This window comes from Mustela nigripes, chromosome 1 (genome assembly GCF_022355385.1).
Source record: "Mustela nigripes isolate SB6536 chromosome 1, MUSNIG.SB6536, whole genome shotgun sequence".
Classification (NCBI taxonomy): domain Eukaryota; kingdom Metazoa; phylum Chordata; class Mammalia; order Carnivora; family Mustelidae; genus Mustela; species Mustela nigripes.
The window spans coordinates 56,703,040-56,719,969 of record NC_081557.1 but is presented as its reverse complement, the minus strand read 5'-3'; positions in this window follow the sequence as shown (position 1 = coordinate 56,719,969).

Genomic DNA, 16,930 nt, shown 5'->3' with positions numbered 1-16,930 from the left:
GTGGAGATACTGAGAGGGAAAAGATTGAGGCCATTTTTGCAAACAGTCCTCCACAGTGTCTGTATCTATTACAGTGTATTTACCACGCTATCTACTACAGAATAGAGAATGTAGAATCAAATTAAATTACTTGACTGACATCCAAAGTAGTAGAGCTATTATTTAACCTCAGGCCTCCCCTATCCAAATCCATTTTCTTCTAAGTAGAACACCATCATTTTTAATCAAACTCCAAATTTTCCTTCTTCTTTGACAGATAGTTATATGTATAATTTATATGTATTATATATTATTTATATGATTTTATATATAAATATATGTAGACAGTCATCTGTCAAAAAGGAAGAAAATATATATATACATATATATATATAAATAAATGCATATACTTATTTTCAAAGAAGCTCCAGTGGCTCAAATAATTTTTAACTTTTTATTATGCTTATCTCCTTAATTCCATAAGTATGTGGGTCACATTATGAAAACAATGTAAAGCAAGACACCAGCAAAGGGAGAAGGAATAGGGATGAGAAGGAACCCGAAATGCCAGACTCTATATAGGTATAGAGTCTGGTAATGAAGGTATTGTGCTCATGTGCTCATCTCCTCCAAGGGACTTCATGGGCTCTGTTATTTTTATTTAGTCTTCTATACAAATTAGTGAGTGTAAGTTCATGAAGGAATCCAAGAGCAGAAATGAAAACTGCATCCATATTTTTTACTCCAAAGAACCAAGTCGAAGAAGGAAGCATACTGAGATTCTAAAATGAGATTCCAAACTGACAGAATTATACCTTATCTATAACCGGATGATAGAGGTTTCAAAGGCACGTGTTCTGTAAGTTTTTACCTAGTCCATAAGGGCCAATTTTTCATACAAACAATAATATTAATTCAACCATTCTGCCCTCATGCCAATATCATTTTTTAGACACCTACTTGGGGTTAAAGTAAAAATAAGATATTAATTGAAAATATATGGCAATTATATTTAGATATATTTAAAAATTAATACATTATACTATGCCTATAACTGAAATTTTTTTGCTCTTATTATCTTGTATAGTTTTCACAAATGTGTGTTCAGTTGACATATCCAATATTGCTTTGTCTACTTTATTTTGTCACAGGAGAAAATTAAGAATAAGATGAGGTAAGTGATTTTCCCACTACCTCCTGGTAGACGCATTCTAAACACTTTAAAAAAATGCAAAAATTTTGTCTGAATTGGGAAAATAGTAATTTATAACTAATTGGAATTTCGTGAAACCTGTGTTGCAAAATACATACACTTTTTCCTCCCAGAAGCTTAAACACCTTGTGACTAGTCACAACAAGATGATGAGGGAAGGATAGGGGGAGAAAATATGAGCGAACAAATGCATACCTCTTGAGGGAAGTGTGCCGAGTATGCATTTTGGCAGTAGACATATCCTAGTCTTTCTCAGGGACAGAAAGTATCCTCAGGTGCAGGGGAAGCTAAAATTGTCCTCCCTTATTTTCGGATTTCCTAGGCTTCCTACCTCTCTCTGGCTTTTATATCTCCCAGCTGTGTTCTAGTGATTTATTTCATTTTGGAGAATATGATGAGATTCTCAGTGGTATTTTATTCCCATCATTTGAGTATTTTTTTGTCAGTTTTCTTTTATCCATTTTACATGGCTTTGCTTCTGTTGGCTTGTTTTTACTTTTGCATTGTTTCTCATTTCTAGGATACTCAGTTGAATATTTTCATTGTTAGTTTGCCAATTTTTGATTTGCCTTTAAATTTAGATCATCCCAGAATGTACACACCACCCTTTTGTTTTGAAAGAAATCTTTTCTGTCATGAAATAGTCAATAATGGTATCACAGAGGTTTATGTGTTGGCTGCAGACAGTTAAATTTAGACAATATATATTTTAAGACTCTCAGACCTAGTGAGAACTGAGAATAATATTCATTTCTGTGAGGTCTGATTTGGACAGTGATAGGGTTGGTGATGCCTAAGGAAGGAGCTAGGGAATGGCAGTTGAAGTTTATGGAACAAAATAAATACCTTTTTTTTTTTTTTTGGCAAAGTTTTAGTTCTTTCGTAATTGGTCTGAAACAATTTCCTTTGGAATGGCCTTGTCTTACCTATGTTGCTTCTCAATAAGATCTTGGAAGTAACTTGAGAAATATAGTTTCTTCTTTGTGACGCTAATAATACCAATTACTACCAAGCTGGGTGGGTAGTAGGGATTCGGCCATATAGGTTTAACTGTAAGGTGTTGAGTATCAGGGAGTAACTAGCGGATTAAATAAAATTTTAAAAATATATATTGTATGTTGGGATCAGTAGCCACTTTTATAAAAGAAGAGAACCAAAATTTCCACTTCTCATTATAATGGAGTATCTTATATCAGACAAGCACTTTAAAAAAAAAAATCAATTTACTTAATCAAAAAAAAAAAACCAAAAAACAAGTTTAGCCATTTCTCCTACCTCTCAGTCCCCACCTCTGATAGTCACCAATCTGTTCTATCTATGAGCTTGTGTTTTTCTTTTGTTCATTATTTTTTAGACTCAACATATAAAGGAAAAATCATATTGTATTTGTCTTCCTCTATTTGACTTCTTTCATTTAGCCTAACTCAACATCCATCCATATTGTTGCAAATAGCAAGATTTCATTCATTTTTATGGCTGAATAATATTCCATTCTGTGTATGTGTATGTGTGTGTGTATGTATATGTATGTATGACATGGATAAGTCCATTTATCCATTGATTGACACTTAGATTGTTTCCATATCTTGGCTTGTAAGTAATGTTGCAATCAATATGGGGGTGCATATATCTTTATGAATTAGTATTTTCATTTTCTTTATATAAATACCTAGAAGTGGAATTGCTGGATCACATGGTAGCTTTATTTTTAATATTTTGAGGAAACTCCATACTGTTTTCCCCAGTGGCTGCACCAATTTACATTTCCAATAACAGTGCACACCTTTTCTTCATACCCTTGCCAACACTTATTATTTTTAGTCTTTTTTATAATAGCCATTCTAACAGGTATGAGGTGATATTTTATTGTGGTTTTGAGTAGTATTTGTTAATGATTTATGATGGCTTCTTCCTGTGTACCATTTGACATTTGTATGTCTTCAAAACATGTAAAGAACTCTTACAACATGATAGCAAAAACAAACAAAATTCAGTTAAATGATGGGCAGAAGATTGGAACAGACCTTGAATCAAAGAAGATACACAGGGCCACCTACGTGGTTTGGGGTATTATCTACTATACATACACTGTATGTACATATATATATATAGTATATAAATATGTATGTACAGTATATATATATACACACATATAATATATATGCATATATATACACACACAGAAATTTGCTCATTCATAAGCAGTTCATAACTTAGAGAATAAGTAGAAAGTAGTCGTTCAGAACTTCAGTGGTTTTCATGTGCAGAGGAGAAAAAAACTGTCATTTGGAATTACCAAAGCAAGGAGACCTCAAGAGAAAAGGTCATCTTTTTCTTGTAAAAGAAACTACTAGGAGGTGAATCTTACATTTTTATTAATTTCTCTTCAGGCATATTTTGACTCACAATTTTCTGACTTTGGCAGGTAGGAAGAGGTTGAAAGTCATTAAGGAATATCAGGTAAGTTAAGAAACTAAGTACTGATTTGGTGATCCCACAGTACTGGAGAGACAAAAATATTTGTTCAAGCTTTGTGAAAGAGGCTCTGATAAATACATTGGGCTTTCTGCAGAATTATTTCATTTCCTGTTTCAAGAAGGTCATGTATCCCATGTTTATGTGTTATGTTTAAGTCATTAAAAGGAAAATAAAGTATCTCTGGAAGAAGAATTTGTTTTTCACAGTGTCCACTTATGAATTTCAAAATCCAAGAATGCTAAGATAAAACCAAATGGCCTAAGACCAATAGGAAAATGAAATATAGAAAGTGGTCTACAGGTGAGCCAAACACTGGAAATACCAGGCAGTCTGTTAAATATATATGATTAATATTATCAAAAAATAGATGACAAAAGGGAACTTCTCACCAAGAATTAGACATGTGTTTTTTTTTTAAATAATCACGTGGAATGACTATAGATGAAAAGGCCTATTGCTCAAAGTGAGGACATAAAAGATTGAATTAATCAAATTCAGTACATTAGGAAGAAAATTAGTAAACTAAGAAATAGGTCTATAGATAATATCCAGACTGGAACACATCAAAAATGTCTGACAAGGGGCACCTGGGTGGCTCAGTGGGTTAAGCCTCTGCCTTTGGTTCAGTTCATGATCTCAGAGTCCTGGGATCAAGCCCCACATGGGGCTCTCTGCTCAGTAGGGAGCCTGCTTCCCCCCTCTCTCTCTGCCTGCCTCTCTGCCTACTTGTGATCTCTCTCTCTCTCTGTCAAATAAATAAATAAAATATTAAAAAAAAAGTCTGACAAAACTATAGTTTGTGTCCCATGAAAGTAAAAAATTTAAAAGCAATATCTGAAGAAATACTGGCCAATAAAAACTGATGAATGACACTATAATATTCATGCATAGCTTCAAGATTAAAAAACAAAAACAAAAACTAATATTGAGTAGATCTTAAAAGTTACCATCACGGGGTGCTTGGGTAACTCAGTCGGTAAGTGTCTGCCATCGCCTTGGGTCATGATCCTAGGCTCCTGGGATCAAGCTCCACATTGGAGTCTCTGTTCAGGGGAAGTCTGCTTTTCCCTCTCCCCTGCCCCCACTTGTGTTCCCTCTCTCTCTGTCAAATAAGTAAATAAAACCTTAAAAAAATGTTATCATAAGAAAAGTAAATTAACTGTGTAGTGATGGTTGTTAACTAGACTAAGTATAGTGATTGTTTCTCAATATATACTAGTTGAATCATTACATCATACACCTGAAACTAATATAATGCTATATATCAATTATAACTCAGTAAAAGGTAAAAAAAATCTACAAACCCTAATCAGAATAAATTTAAAAAAAATTCACACCTAGACACACTGTAATAAAAACAATAAAAATCAAAGACAAATAGAAAACTTGAAAGCCTCCAGAGAACTGGAGACACTCTGCCCATAAAAATGTGTAAACAAACCTAGTAGCTCATTTTCGTACAGAAACAATGGAATCATAAGAAAATGTAATGTCATATTTGAAATGTACAAAGAAAATAACTACCCACATGGAATCTTATACCCAGTAAAAGTAAACTATGTAATAACATTTTTAAACAAATAATAACTCAAAAATTGCCAACAGAAAGGCATTAAAAAAAATAATAATGAGAAGTGTTAAGACAGAAGTAAGTTTCTTCTAAAAGGAAGTTCAGAAATTCAGAAAGAAATAAGACAGACAAAAAAAGTAATCATGAATAAATCTGTATCAATAAGTGACTGTGCAAAACAGGGATAACTATGCCTTGGTTTTAAAAATGAGCAGGATTAAAATTTGTGTCAAAAAGACATAGAATGATTGAGGAAATAAATGAAGATAAAGTGACTTAATACCCTTTTATTGTTAATGAAGCAATAAATGTTCTACATACAGGTAGTTTACAATAGAGAAGTAGCTTCATTCTCACTATTCTCTCCTGTCATTGTACTGCATCACTGCATCCTCTCATTAGGACTGTAAAGAAAGAAATAAGAATATTATTATATGTAGACAAGAGTATACATTGAAAATTAGAAAGTATCTATAAATAAATACATACAATTAAAATGTAAAATTAACAAGGCTGCTGAATAAAATTATATTTCTATTTATTGGCCACAATTAGGAAATGAAAAAATTTAAATGTATTTTTAAAATCACATAAAAATATTAACCCCTGTGGGGGTGCCTGGGTGGCTTATTTGGTTAAGTGTATGTCTTGATTTTGATTCAGGTCATGATTTCAGGGTTATGAGATTGAGCCCTTCCTCACCTGCTTAAAATTCTCTCTTTTCCTCTCATGCTTTCTCTCTCTTTCTCTCTAAAAACAAAGATTTTAACAAACAAATACAATGATGTTGCCTTCATTAAAATTAGGTTCATCAAAAGACAGTTTTAAAAAGAGTAAAATAGTAAAAACCATAAAATTCATGTCTAGAATGTGTAAGAACTCCATGTCATCAAAGGAGAGATAATGCAATTAAAATGGTCTAATGGTGGGGTTCCTGGGTGGCTCAGTTAGTTAAGATTCTGCCTTTGGCTCAGGTCATGATCCCTGGGTCCTGGGATCCAACCCCACACTGGGATCCCAGCTCAGCCAGAAGTTGGCTTCTCCATCTCACCCTCCCCCCTGCTCATGTTCTCCCTCACTTTCTCACTCACTCTCTCTTTTGTTTTTCTTTTTCTTTTCTTCCTTTTTTTTTTTTTTTAAGATTTCATTTATTTATTTGACAGAGAAACATAGTGAGAGATAGAGAGAGAGAGAGAGAGAGAGAGAGCACAAACAGGGGGAGTGGGAGAGGGAAAAGCAGGCTTCCTGGGCTGGATCCCAGGAGCCTGGGATCAGGACCCTAGGCAGAAGGCAGATGCTAAATGATGAGCCACCCAGGTGCCCCCTCACTCACTCTCTCTTTTAAATAAATAAATAAAATCTTTAAAAATAAATAAATAAATAAATAAATAGAATGGTCTAATGACTTGAGCACACACATCAAAAGATAGGATTTCCAAACGGGCATAAACCTGTGAAAAGATCCCTTATTAGTTTTAAGGGAACTACTAATTAAGCAAAAATGAAATACTAATATTTATCAGAATAGAAATATAGTAAATATAATACTACATTGTATGTTTGTGTATATATAATATTTATAGATATTTAATAAAATAAAATGTATTTAATATAGAATTTTAATATATAATGTAAAATATAAATATGAAAATATAATAGAATATTCTTATTATAAATATTCATATTAAACATTACCAAATAGTGCTAAAAATGTAGGGCAGCGAACTCACTTTTCTCATATAGTGAGACATGGTGCAGTCAATTTAAAAAATTATTTGGCGTTGTCCTTTAGTATTGAACCTATGTATATTCTCTGTCCAAAATTTGACTCCTAGAGGTATCTCTGTATGCAACTAAAATGCATACAGATCCTGAACGCATATACAACCGTGATCATAACAGCACTGTGCCTAATAACCAAATCCTGAAGTAACTTAGTGCCTAGCAGTAGTGGAATAGTTAATTAAGTGATTGTAGACATATATACATATATATATATACACATATACATATACATACATACTCACATGCATATATATATTGTAATAAATGATAATATTTATATATTATATATTATACATATCTATGTATATATAATATATGCATTACTTGAATGCAAGAGATAAAAATCAATAGTCAAAATGTTTTAAAATGTAGTAATAGAAATGAATATCACAAACAATGTTGATTAGTGATGTAAAACATAACATAGTATGATTTAATTCTTTTTAAAGTTCAAATGTAGGCAAACTAATATATGGTTAAGTAAATGTTGGAAGAGTTGTTACCTTTGGCTATGGGTTTTGACTAGCAGAGGATGCAGAAGTTCTTCTGAAAAACTAGATCTGTTACACCATGATGTAATAGATATGGATATAAAAATAGGTAGATAGAGTTATGGATTGCTTTGGGTTTTTTCTGTTGTTGTTTTTTGTTTTTTTCTGGTACATGTTGCTACATTTGATTTATAAATAAGGAGATAAAGGGTGAGTGGATAGACGGAAAGTATGGATGGTAGGAGAAAGAAAATAAAATGTAGACATGGATACTACCAGGGTAGAATTGAAAGAGTCTATAACTCAGATATCTTAGGAATTTCTAAAACTGACCAGTTCACTTCACTTTGCATTCATTTATTCCTTCATTCATTTATTCATTCAATAATGAATCAATCTCTCTACCTTAGAGTATGGTGGAAAAGAATACAATAAAATAGAAAATAATCAAGAAAATCACATTAGTATTTTAAAAATCAAAACAAAGTGATGAGATGAAGTGTAATTGGGTAAGATCAGTTGACAAGAGACTATTTTGAAGACATGACATCTGAACTAATATCCTAAGGTAAGAATGAACAAGTTTTCCCAGGGGAGGAAAATCAGACAATTAAGGGTGAGAAAGTGCACTTTCAAAGAAATAGAAAACAGTGTGGCTGATATATAATGAGCGAAGAATATGGTATGATATATATTTGGAAATGTAAGCATTTTATGTCTGACCTTATATGTTTTCAATATTCTACATTCTACATTTTAATCAATGAATAATGAAAAGTAACATGGCAACTGTCTTTGGCCATTCAATCCACTATACCAAAACTTGGGTGTTTTGTGAACAACTAGAATTTATTTATCACAGTTCTGGTGGCTAAAGGCCATAATTAGATACCAGCATAGTTGGATAAGTGCTCTCTTTAGGGTTCTAGAATTCTCCTTGTAATAATTACAGATTATGTAAGGAAACAAAGGAGCTCTCTCAGGCCTCTTTTTCAAGGGCACTAATGCCATTAACGAGGTCTCTGTTCTCACAATCTAATAACATTGCAAAGACCCTACCACCTAATACCATTGCCTTTGGAGTATCTTACAATACATGAATCTTGGGGTGGGGGGATAAACATTCAGACCACTGCTGGAGCAAAGCTAATTCTAAGCTATGTATCAGCTAATGGGCTGACTTTTGATTTATTTCCTGCCTGGGATGTATTTGACTCAGTCACCGGATAGAAGAGACTGAGCCTGTGCTTATCAAGCATCATGGACACCAGCTCTGAATCCATAAAGTTAAAGCAATGTAGCAATATTCCTCAATCTTCACTGTTCATTAGAAGCTCCTGGAGAGCTTTTAAATAAAGATCTATATGCCCAGGCCATACGCAAAACCAATTAAATTATGATCCCCGGTATTGTGGCAGAAACATTTGTATTTTTTTCCATCTCTTTACATGATTCCTGTGTGTAGCCAAGGTTAAAAACCACTGAGTTGAAGATTGACAACCTTCTCCAGGTTTTTGAGAGGTTTCTGTTACAGAATCTGTGTGATACGTCTAAGCATCAGTTCTTCCAAGCATAATTCTGCTATCAACAGTACTGCAATGAGAGCATTTCATACCTCTTGAAATATTTTCTTTTTTTATGTGAAACCACACCCACTTGGCATAGAACACAATTAAAAAGTCTGTCCTGGTGGATCCACTATAGATCAGTCTTCTAAAATCCATAATAACATCAACAATAACATCCATAATACCAGTCAAATGTCAACCTCACATGGATTTTTTTAAGAATAGTGTATCTGTGAAAGTAAAAGAAGCAGCTGAAGCTTCAGCTCAAAGGGACTGACTGAGTCAAGATTGGCAAATGGGACCAATTATCAAGAAAGTTTAAGCCAAATACCCGAGAATTCAGTGTCAGTTGAGTAATTTCATTTTTACCTTACATTTAAATACCTGTTCTCTTTTAAGAACTATGCAGTGTGGTTAAATGTCACTTTAATTGTAATTCAGAAATGAAAATTGCTTTTTGTTTGTTTATCAAATCACTAACTCACCTTAATATTCTATTTGATAGCAAATTTGGTGATAACAATGAAAAAGAGATTGAAGCGTGCCCATGGCAAATAAACAGAATCCTGAAATGTTTTCCACTTCTTTCTCTTAGAAGGTTAGGAAACAATAATATTACTTACACAGTGGGTAAAATGTATACATAGATAGAATGAGAATTTTTACACTCAGATTTTACAGGATAGTTTATAGATCTTTCTGTCAATTTTAGATAAAGATACATAGCTGAAATTGCACAATGAGTCATAACCGCTCAGAAATAGGCCTATCATTCTTGTGAGGATAAAATGCTAAAGTTATTTTATGAACATTTGTCCAAATTCCTCTCCCCTTTTACATGATAGGAAAAAGAATGACTAAACTTTCTTTTGTTTGGGGCTAGAGCAGAGATAATGGAAGACACTGAATGTGAAAGGAAACAGGTAGCCAGGGACCATGCAGGAATGGGACGTACCGGGTTGGGCGGAAGTTTTTCAATAACAACCAGTATTTAGGGAATACAACTGTTTGTCAGGCACTGGGTAGCTAATGGTGAATGAGGCAAAGGAGGATTCCCAGAATGTAGAGCCTCGTGGGGACTACTATGGTATGTGAGACGGTTCAGACTGCTGTGGCAAGCAAACCTCATCAAGAGGTCAGAGCAGACTTCATAACAAGACTCTAAAATGAGATTGAGAGTGGGGGGGGAGCCAAAATGGGTGATGGTAAGTAGAAGGTATAGGCTTCTAGTTATGGAATGAATAAATCATGGAATGAAAGGTACAGCATAAGGAATATAGTCAATGATAATGTAATAGCACTGTATGGTGACCCATTGGTAGCTGCACTTGTGTACAAAGCATAATATATAGAGTTGTTGAATCAGTGTGTTGTATGGCTGAAACTAATGTAACATCTTGTGTCAATTATACTTCAAAAAAAAATTTTTAGATACAAAAATACTGGAGAGGAAAAAAAGAACAAGATCTGGAGTGCAAGAAGTACTTATCTATAAGAACTAGGCAGAGAAGGTAGAGAGGCAGGTTTCACAATAAGGGGGAAAGAATGTATGAATATTCAGTGAAGAGAGAAAGCAGACATAATTGAGAAACTGAAAAAATTTTTGGAATGCCTAGAGTAAGACGGAAGGAAAAAAAAGAGAAAGGGAAGTTATTTCAAGATGGATGACGTAAAATTGGGAGAAAACTCAATGATACCTAGTTACAGTTTGTGTTTGATTCCAAGGACAGTGGGACCCAATTAATGATTTTAAAAGGGAATGAATATAAAGATGTCACCATGCAGGTAGAAATATACAAACTGAGTTTCTTATGTGTCTTAGTCAACTTGGGCTACTAGAACAAAATGCCATTGGCCACATAATTTATAAACAATAGAAATTTATTTTTCATAGTTCTGAAGATTGGAATGTCAAAGATGAAGGTACTGACAGATTCAGTGTCTGGTGACTGCTTCCTTGTTCATTTATGGCCTTTTCACATGGTGGAAGGGACTATAGAGCTCTTCATGTGGTCCCTTTTATAAGAACATTATCCTACTTATGAGGGCTCCACCCTTATGACCCAATCATTTCTCAAAAGGCCCTACCTCCAGACATCATCACTTTGAGGATTCAGTTTCAACATATGAATTTGAGGAACATGAAGAGACACAAACATTTAATCTTCAGTACCAACCACATGAAAGAACTGAAAACTGGCTCAGGATTTGAGTCCAGTTGCAGATAAAAACATGACATGAACCTAGAAAAACTGTAGTTCAGTTAATTTGTGGGTGTGGGGAGATCAAGAATGTTCACATAAGCTCTAATAGGTATTGAGTTATGAGCAGCAAAATCAATTTCAGACACCAGTGGCCAGTGGGACAGGGCATGCTCAAGAATAACTTATACACTAGGTATGGCTATTCCTGATGCTGAAGGCTGAAGGTCTTAAGTTTCTGCAAGATAGTAGAGCTGGCCAGGACTGGACAAACAAACAAGGTCACACAAATTAATTTATGATCCTAGCAAAGGGAGACCATATAGAATAAGAAGAGATTAAAATATTCTGGAAACTTGGTAATGATCACTAATGTACCAGGAAAGCTAATAGCCTTGGAATTTATGCTAGATGCTCACCAGTGAAATTATAACGTCAAATTCAGGTTTAAGAAGAGTAAAGCATTCTAGCACCTTTACTGATGAAGAGAAGATAAAAAGAAAAATTTTACGGGATTTCTCTGACGGAAGTTTTGAGGCTTGATTTTGTAAGCTATAAAAGAATATTTCACTATTCAAAGTAAGTAATACTTCATTTATAGAGAAGGCAATTTGGTGTACCTTGGGATGACAAACATGAAATTAACTGCAAGAATAAAAGACATCAATACTGGGAAGGTGTCCATTTTGTAAATGCAATCTACTTCTATGTTCAAGAATTTTTAGTGCATTCACGAAGTAATTCAACAAATGTTTGATGCTCACTCCATTTTGGCAAACAGGGCAAGCCTGGTAAGGGAGAAATAATTTCTGTCCTACAGGAGCTCAGAGTTGTGTTAGTATTAATAACAGCATAATGCAGGGAGTAAGAGCAAACTTACCAATATACTTGGGGCATCAAAATGAGATGTTCCCAACTGCCTGAAGTGATTGAGAAAGGCTTCACTTACATGCCAGAGATTAAGGTCATTGGGGATGAAGTGTAATTCCTGGGTGAAGAAGGAAAGAAAGGGCATTCTGGGTCTATGGAAAGACATTGGCTAATAGAGAACAGCAGGTCTCGAAAAGAATGAGTTCAGTATTCAGAGAGAGCTCAGGGGCATACTGTAAAGGGCCTTGTATGACCTTGTTAAAGAGTTTAAACTTTACATTACACACAATGAGAGGTAATTAATGGGACATAAACAACAGTAGTTTTTTGCAAGTAGCTGGTGATGCTGAGGAGATGTGATCCGTGGGTAGAAGACAGTAGAAGAGAAGGGCTGAAATTATCAGAGAATCTAAGAGGTGGTAAGGGTTTAAACACAGGCAGAAGCAGTAACACAGAGAGAACTCAGGCTTGAAGAGTGTTACTGATACCAGAATTATCAGGAAATGTGATTTATAAATATTTGCTTAGTCCACAGTCTCTCCTACTCCATTATAATGGATTCAATAGCTTGACATGAAAGACCAGAATTCCACCAAGAACTTAATATTATGTACAGTTAAGGAGACTAATCCTTTTGATATTTGGTGTTTTTACTTAAGAATTTCCCATACCAATATATGGTACTACTGTCATTCCCACCCTCAAAATTTGTATCTGTTACATAGAGAGAAATTGTTACAAAATGTTACAAAAATGGATGTACTATTTTATAAATTAGTTGAACAACTCAAAACAACTAAAAGAAAGACTTGAAGACCTAGAACAGCAGGGGTTTATAAATGAAAATTCATGGTAGACAAGCTGAGTTCCTTCCTTTGATAAATTCTCAAAATTAATGGATAGAAAGGAAAATGTGATATATTCAGGCATTAGCAAAACATCTGATACTATGTCTGATGATATTTTACTTGCAAATTTGTTTTAAATGAGCTTAGATGACAAGAAAATCAGTCAGATTAAAATTGAGGAAAAGCTTATAAACAAAAAGTAACAAATGCTAGGTCTGGTCTTATTTAACATTTTTATTAAAGATCTAGAATGGTGGAGTAAATGGCAGATTAATAGAAATGCCAAATGACACTAAATTTATAGGATTACAAAGTGTGCAGATTGCAAACTATGAGGAGATGGAAAATTGACCCAAATATAATGATTTAAGTATGAGTAGAAAGAAAATGACACAACTTTTTTCAATAATCACAGTCACAAAAACATGTAAACTGGCAAAAACGGCAAGTGCAGTGGATGAAGGATTAAGAGGAATAAGTTCTGGTTCCCATTTGGATACTGCCTAGAATAACTTTGTATATGTGGCTCATCTCTGCAATTATCTGTTTTCCCAAGGTTAATGTTAATAGATAGGACAAGTCAGTGTCTATAGTTTCTTCCATCCCTAAAATTCTTTCTTCACTTTCCCTATCTTTATTTTTTTTCTTTCTCCCATGTTACTAAGCTGTTTCTCTTATACTGAAGATTTGTTTTATGGAGGTCTTCTGAGGCTTCTCTGTCCAGCTGAGGTCATTAACATTTTTTGAATGACATAGTTTCTCTGTAGAGCCATACACTGTCATACTTGATAATACTAACCTGTATACTCACCCTATGTCAGGAAGTGACTCACTGAAAGGCCTATTGTAGTCTGTTACCTGCTGATGTCACCATCGTGAGCACCATTAAGGGAGATCTGAAATCTATATCAATATCTATATCTGTTCTATCTGAACTGTATACTGTTCTAGAAGGGTAGGGTAGATATCATCTTATATTGTGGGGGAGTGACAAATTAGAGGTTGTTCATAATATCATACTCTTTACACTTCAGAAAACTATTAATCATGTAATAATGTAAATCATGACACATTGTTTTGAATGAATATTTGTTTTTTTCTGTTTATTTGTCAAAGTCTAGTTATATATAGACCCATAGATATCTTTACTAGCCCTGGGAAGAAGGCAATATAGATAACATTATCTTCATTTTGTATTTCAGAAAACTGAGATACAGGGGCACCTGGGTGGCTCAGTTGGTTAAGGTCTGCCCTCAACTCAGGTCATGATCCCAGGATCTTAGGATTCATCCATTCCAACGTTGGACTCCCTGCTCAGTGGGGAGCCTGCTCTTTCTTGCTGTCTCTATCTCTCAAATAAAGAAATAATATCTTTAAAAAAAGAAAAAGAAAAGAATTGGCCAAGGGATATAAGGAGAGTTAGCATCAAATTCTTGACTAGAACTTTTGTTTGTCTAGTAGTATTTTAATTCTACTTCATAGTGTTACACATTGATTTAGAATATTTTATATGACTTTATAAAATCATTTTTCTAGACCCTTAGTAACACGACCAAGTATAAGAAAATTATTCATTTTAAATGCTGAGGTGATAAGTAGCTTGCAGATCAGTTACATGTTTGGGGGTTGGGAGTATTAAGAGGATTTATTACTTCTAATATTATATGAATGTTAATTAAGGAATTCCATGCAACTTCTGTATACAACAGGATTTCTTCATGAATTGCAGAAATGGTTGAGGCATTCTATTAAAACAGACCCTAAAGGATTCCTCTTTACTCCACTATATCATGGCTTTCAAAATCTACTAATATATGGCTCCACTCCTATTCCACACTACTCTTTTTTCAAACTTATGCACTCTAGCCCCAATCCAAGTGAATTGCCTGAAAAGAAAATGGTATGAAGACAGAAGTCCTTTATAAGACTTAGCATTAAAGACATTGTTTGTCAAGATTCTTGCTCTGTCTTCACAGTTGTGAACTTTGTTGAATAAAGAGATGTCTTTATGCTACCTCTGAATGAAGTCTTCATTTAATTCTCTCAAGAAAATTGCTATGACTTCAGTAATAGTTCATACCAAATACTGCTTTACCTTTTACAAATAAATGTGTTTATCTTTATTTAAAATTTAAAGTTTTCTTTCTTTTTTTTTTTTTTAAGATTTTATTCATTTATTGGACAGGGGGCACAAACAGGGGGCAGCACAGTGAGAGGGAAAAGTAGGTAGGGAACCTGATGCAGGGCTCCATACCAGGACTCAGAGATCATGACCTGAGCCAAAGGCAGATGCTTAACCATCTGAGCCACTCAAGCACCACAAACTCCTGTGGATTTTAAAGTTAAAGGACTATAAACTTACTTGAAGATAAGTTATCAGATAGATAGTGAATCTTTCCTAATGTTTCTTTATCATATACATTAAGGCCTTAAGAAGCAAAGTAGGCTTGAGGAGTTGTATGATTAATTTTGTTTTGAAGACCTCCTTTTTCATTGTCTTTATCTTGATCCTCTGTGTTTGCCTTTCAGCCATGAAGATTTTAGAGTTGTAATCTGAAATTACATTTTAACTACACTAGTACAGAGAAAGGATCTAAGTATGAAATAGAATGGAAACTTTTCTATTGTAAAAGCTACTCTAATTCTTCCAACTTTTTAGAATTTTTTACTTAAAGACAGCCTTTTGACATGTTCAGCTTTAAGATTTTCCCTTTGGTTTTAGAAGCCTGCTGAGTTCCTCACATTCCTGGATCCACTACTTGTTTTCCATTCCCATCACCTGGGACTCTTAGATCAGGGACAGCATAATTCAGAGCATAAGGGATCAAACTGCAATACAGTTTAGCCTCACCTGACCATAGCTATTAAGGACAGCCTTTAGTTGTTTGATAATGGATAACACCCAGCTAAACAGAGCAAGGATCAATTGGTCAGATCACACCAGAGAAGTAGGAAAATTACAGTGGTTCATATCAAGTTTTGAAAATGTCCCCCCAAAAGGGACAGATAGGTATTCTCAGCAGAAGTCATGAGTACTCTATTTTGGTTGGTTCTTGCCTTTTTTAGTAATACCTGCCTCCCTTCTCCAAGTACCTGCCCTCTCTTTTCCATCTCCATCTCCATTAGAAAAATCTAATACTCCCCAAAACCACCCACATCATGCCCTCAGTTTCTGAGTTAATCCAGGTATATGACAGGAAGAGTGATAGTAATAAAAAACTGTATGTAATTGGTAGTTAATATTTACCCATACCCACTTGCTTTTATATAAACAGTTGATGTTTCCTCAGTTTTAACTGAAGTGCTATATAAATACTTAAATCACAGTCTTAAAACACTTAAAAACTTATATCACCTTCTTCCCTTCCTGAGAGACCCTAAACCTTCAGTGTGCCTGAGATAGTCTTCAAGGCTTGCCAGTTTTCTAATTGATAATTGATCATTGATCATTGATAATCCAAATGATGTGCTTTCATGATCCCTGTATCACTTTGAAGTTAGTATCTTACCTTCCACTGTCCCTTTAGCTCTTTGGATTGGTAAGCAAGTTCTGATTTCTTGTCACATCTGGATTTGTTTTTCCCTCAGGAATGGACTTCCAGTCTGTGTCTCTGGCTGCATGTCCTATTATTACAGATAAGAAGTTCTTTGAACTATCAGTCTACCCAGTCTGATAGCCTGCATGTCCAGGCATGTCCACAGATGAGCTCAGAGAGGTTCCCATTCTCACATGGAATTATATATTATTTAATTGTATCTTCCTTTATTGTGATCATTTGCTCTCACTTTATTTTTTTAATGATGCATGGAAAGAAATTAGGGATAACCTTTTAATAGCTAAGGAGTTATATATAATATGTTTTGCTTTTTAGCCATTTGCATATACTGTTGTCCTGAATATCTCTGCTGGTCATATTTTAATCCCTT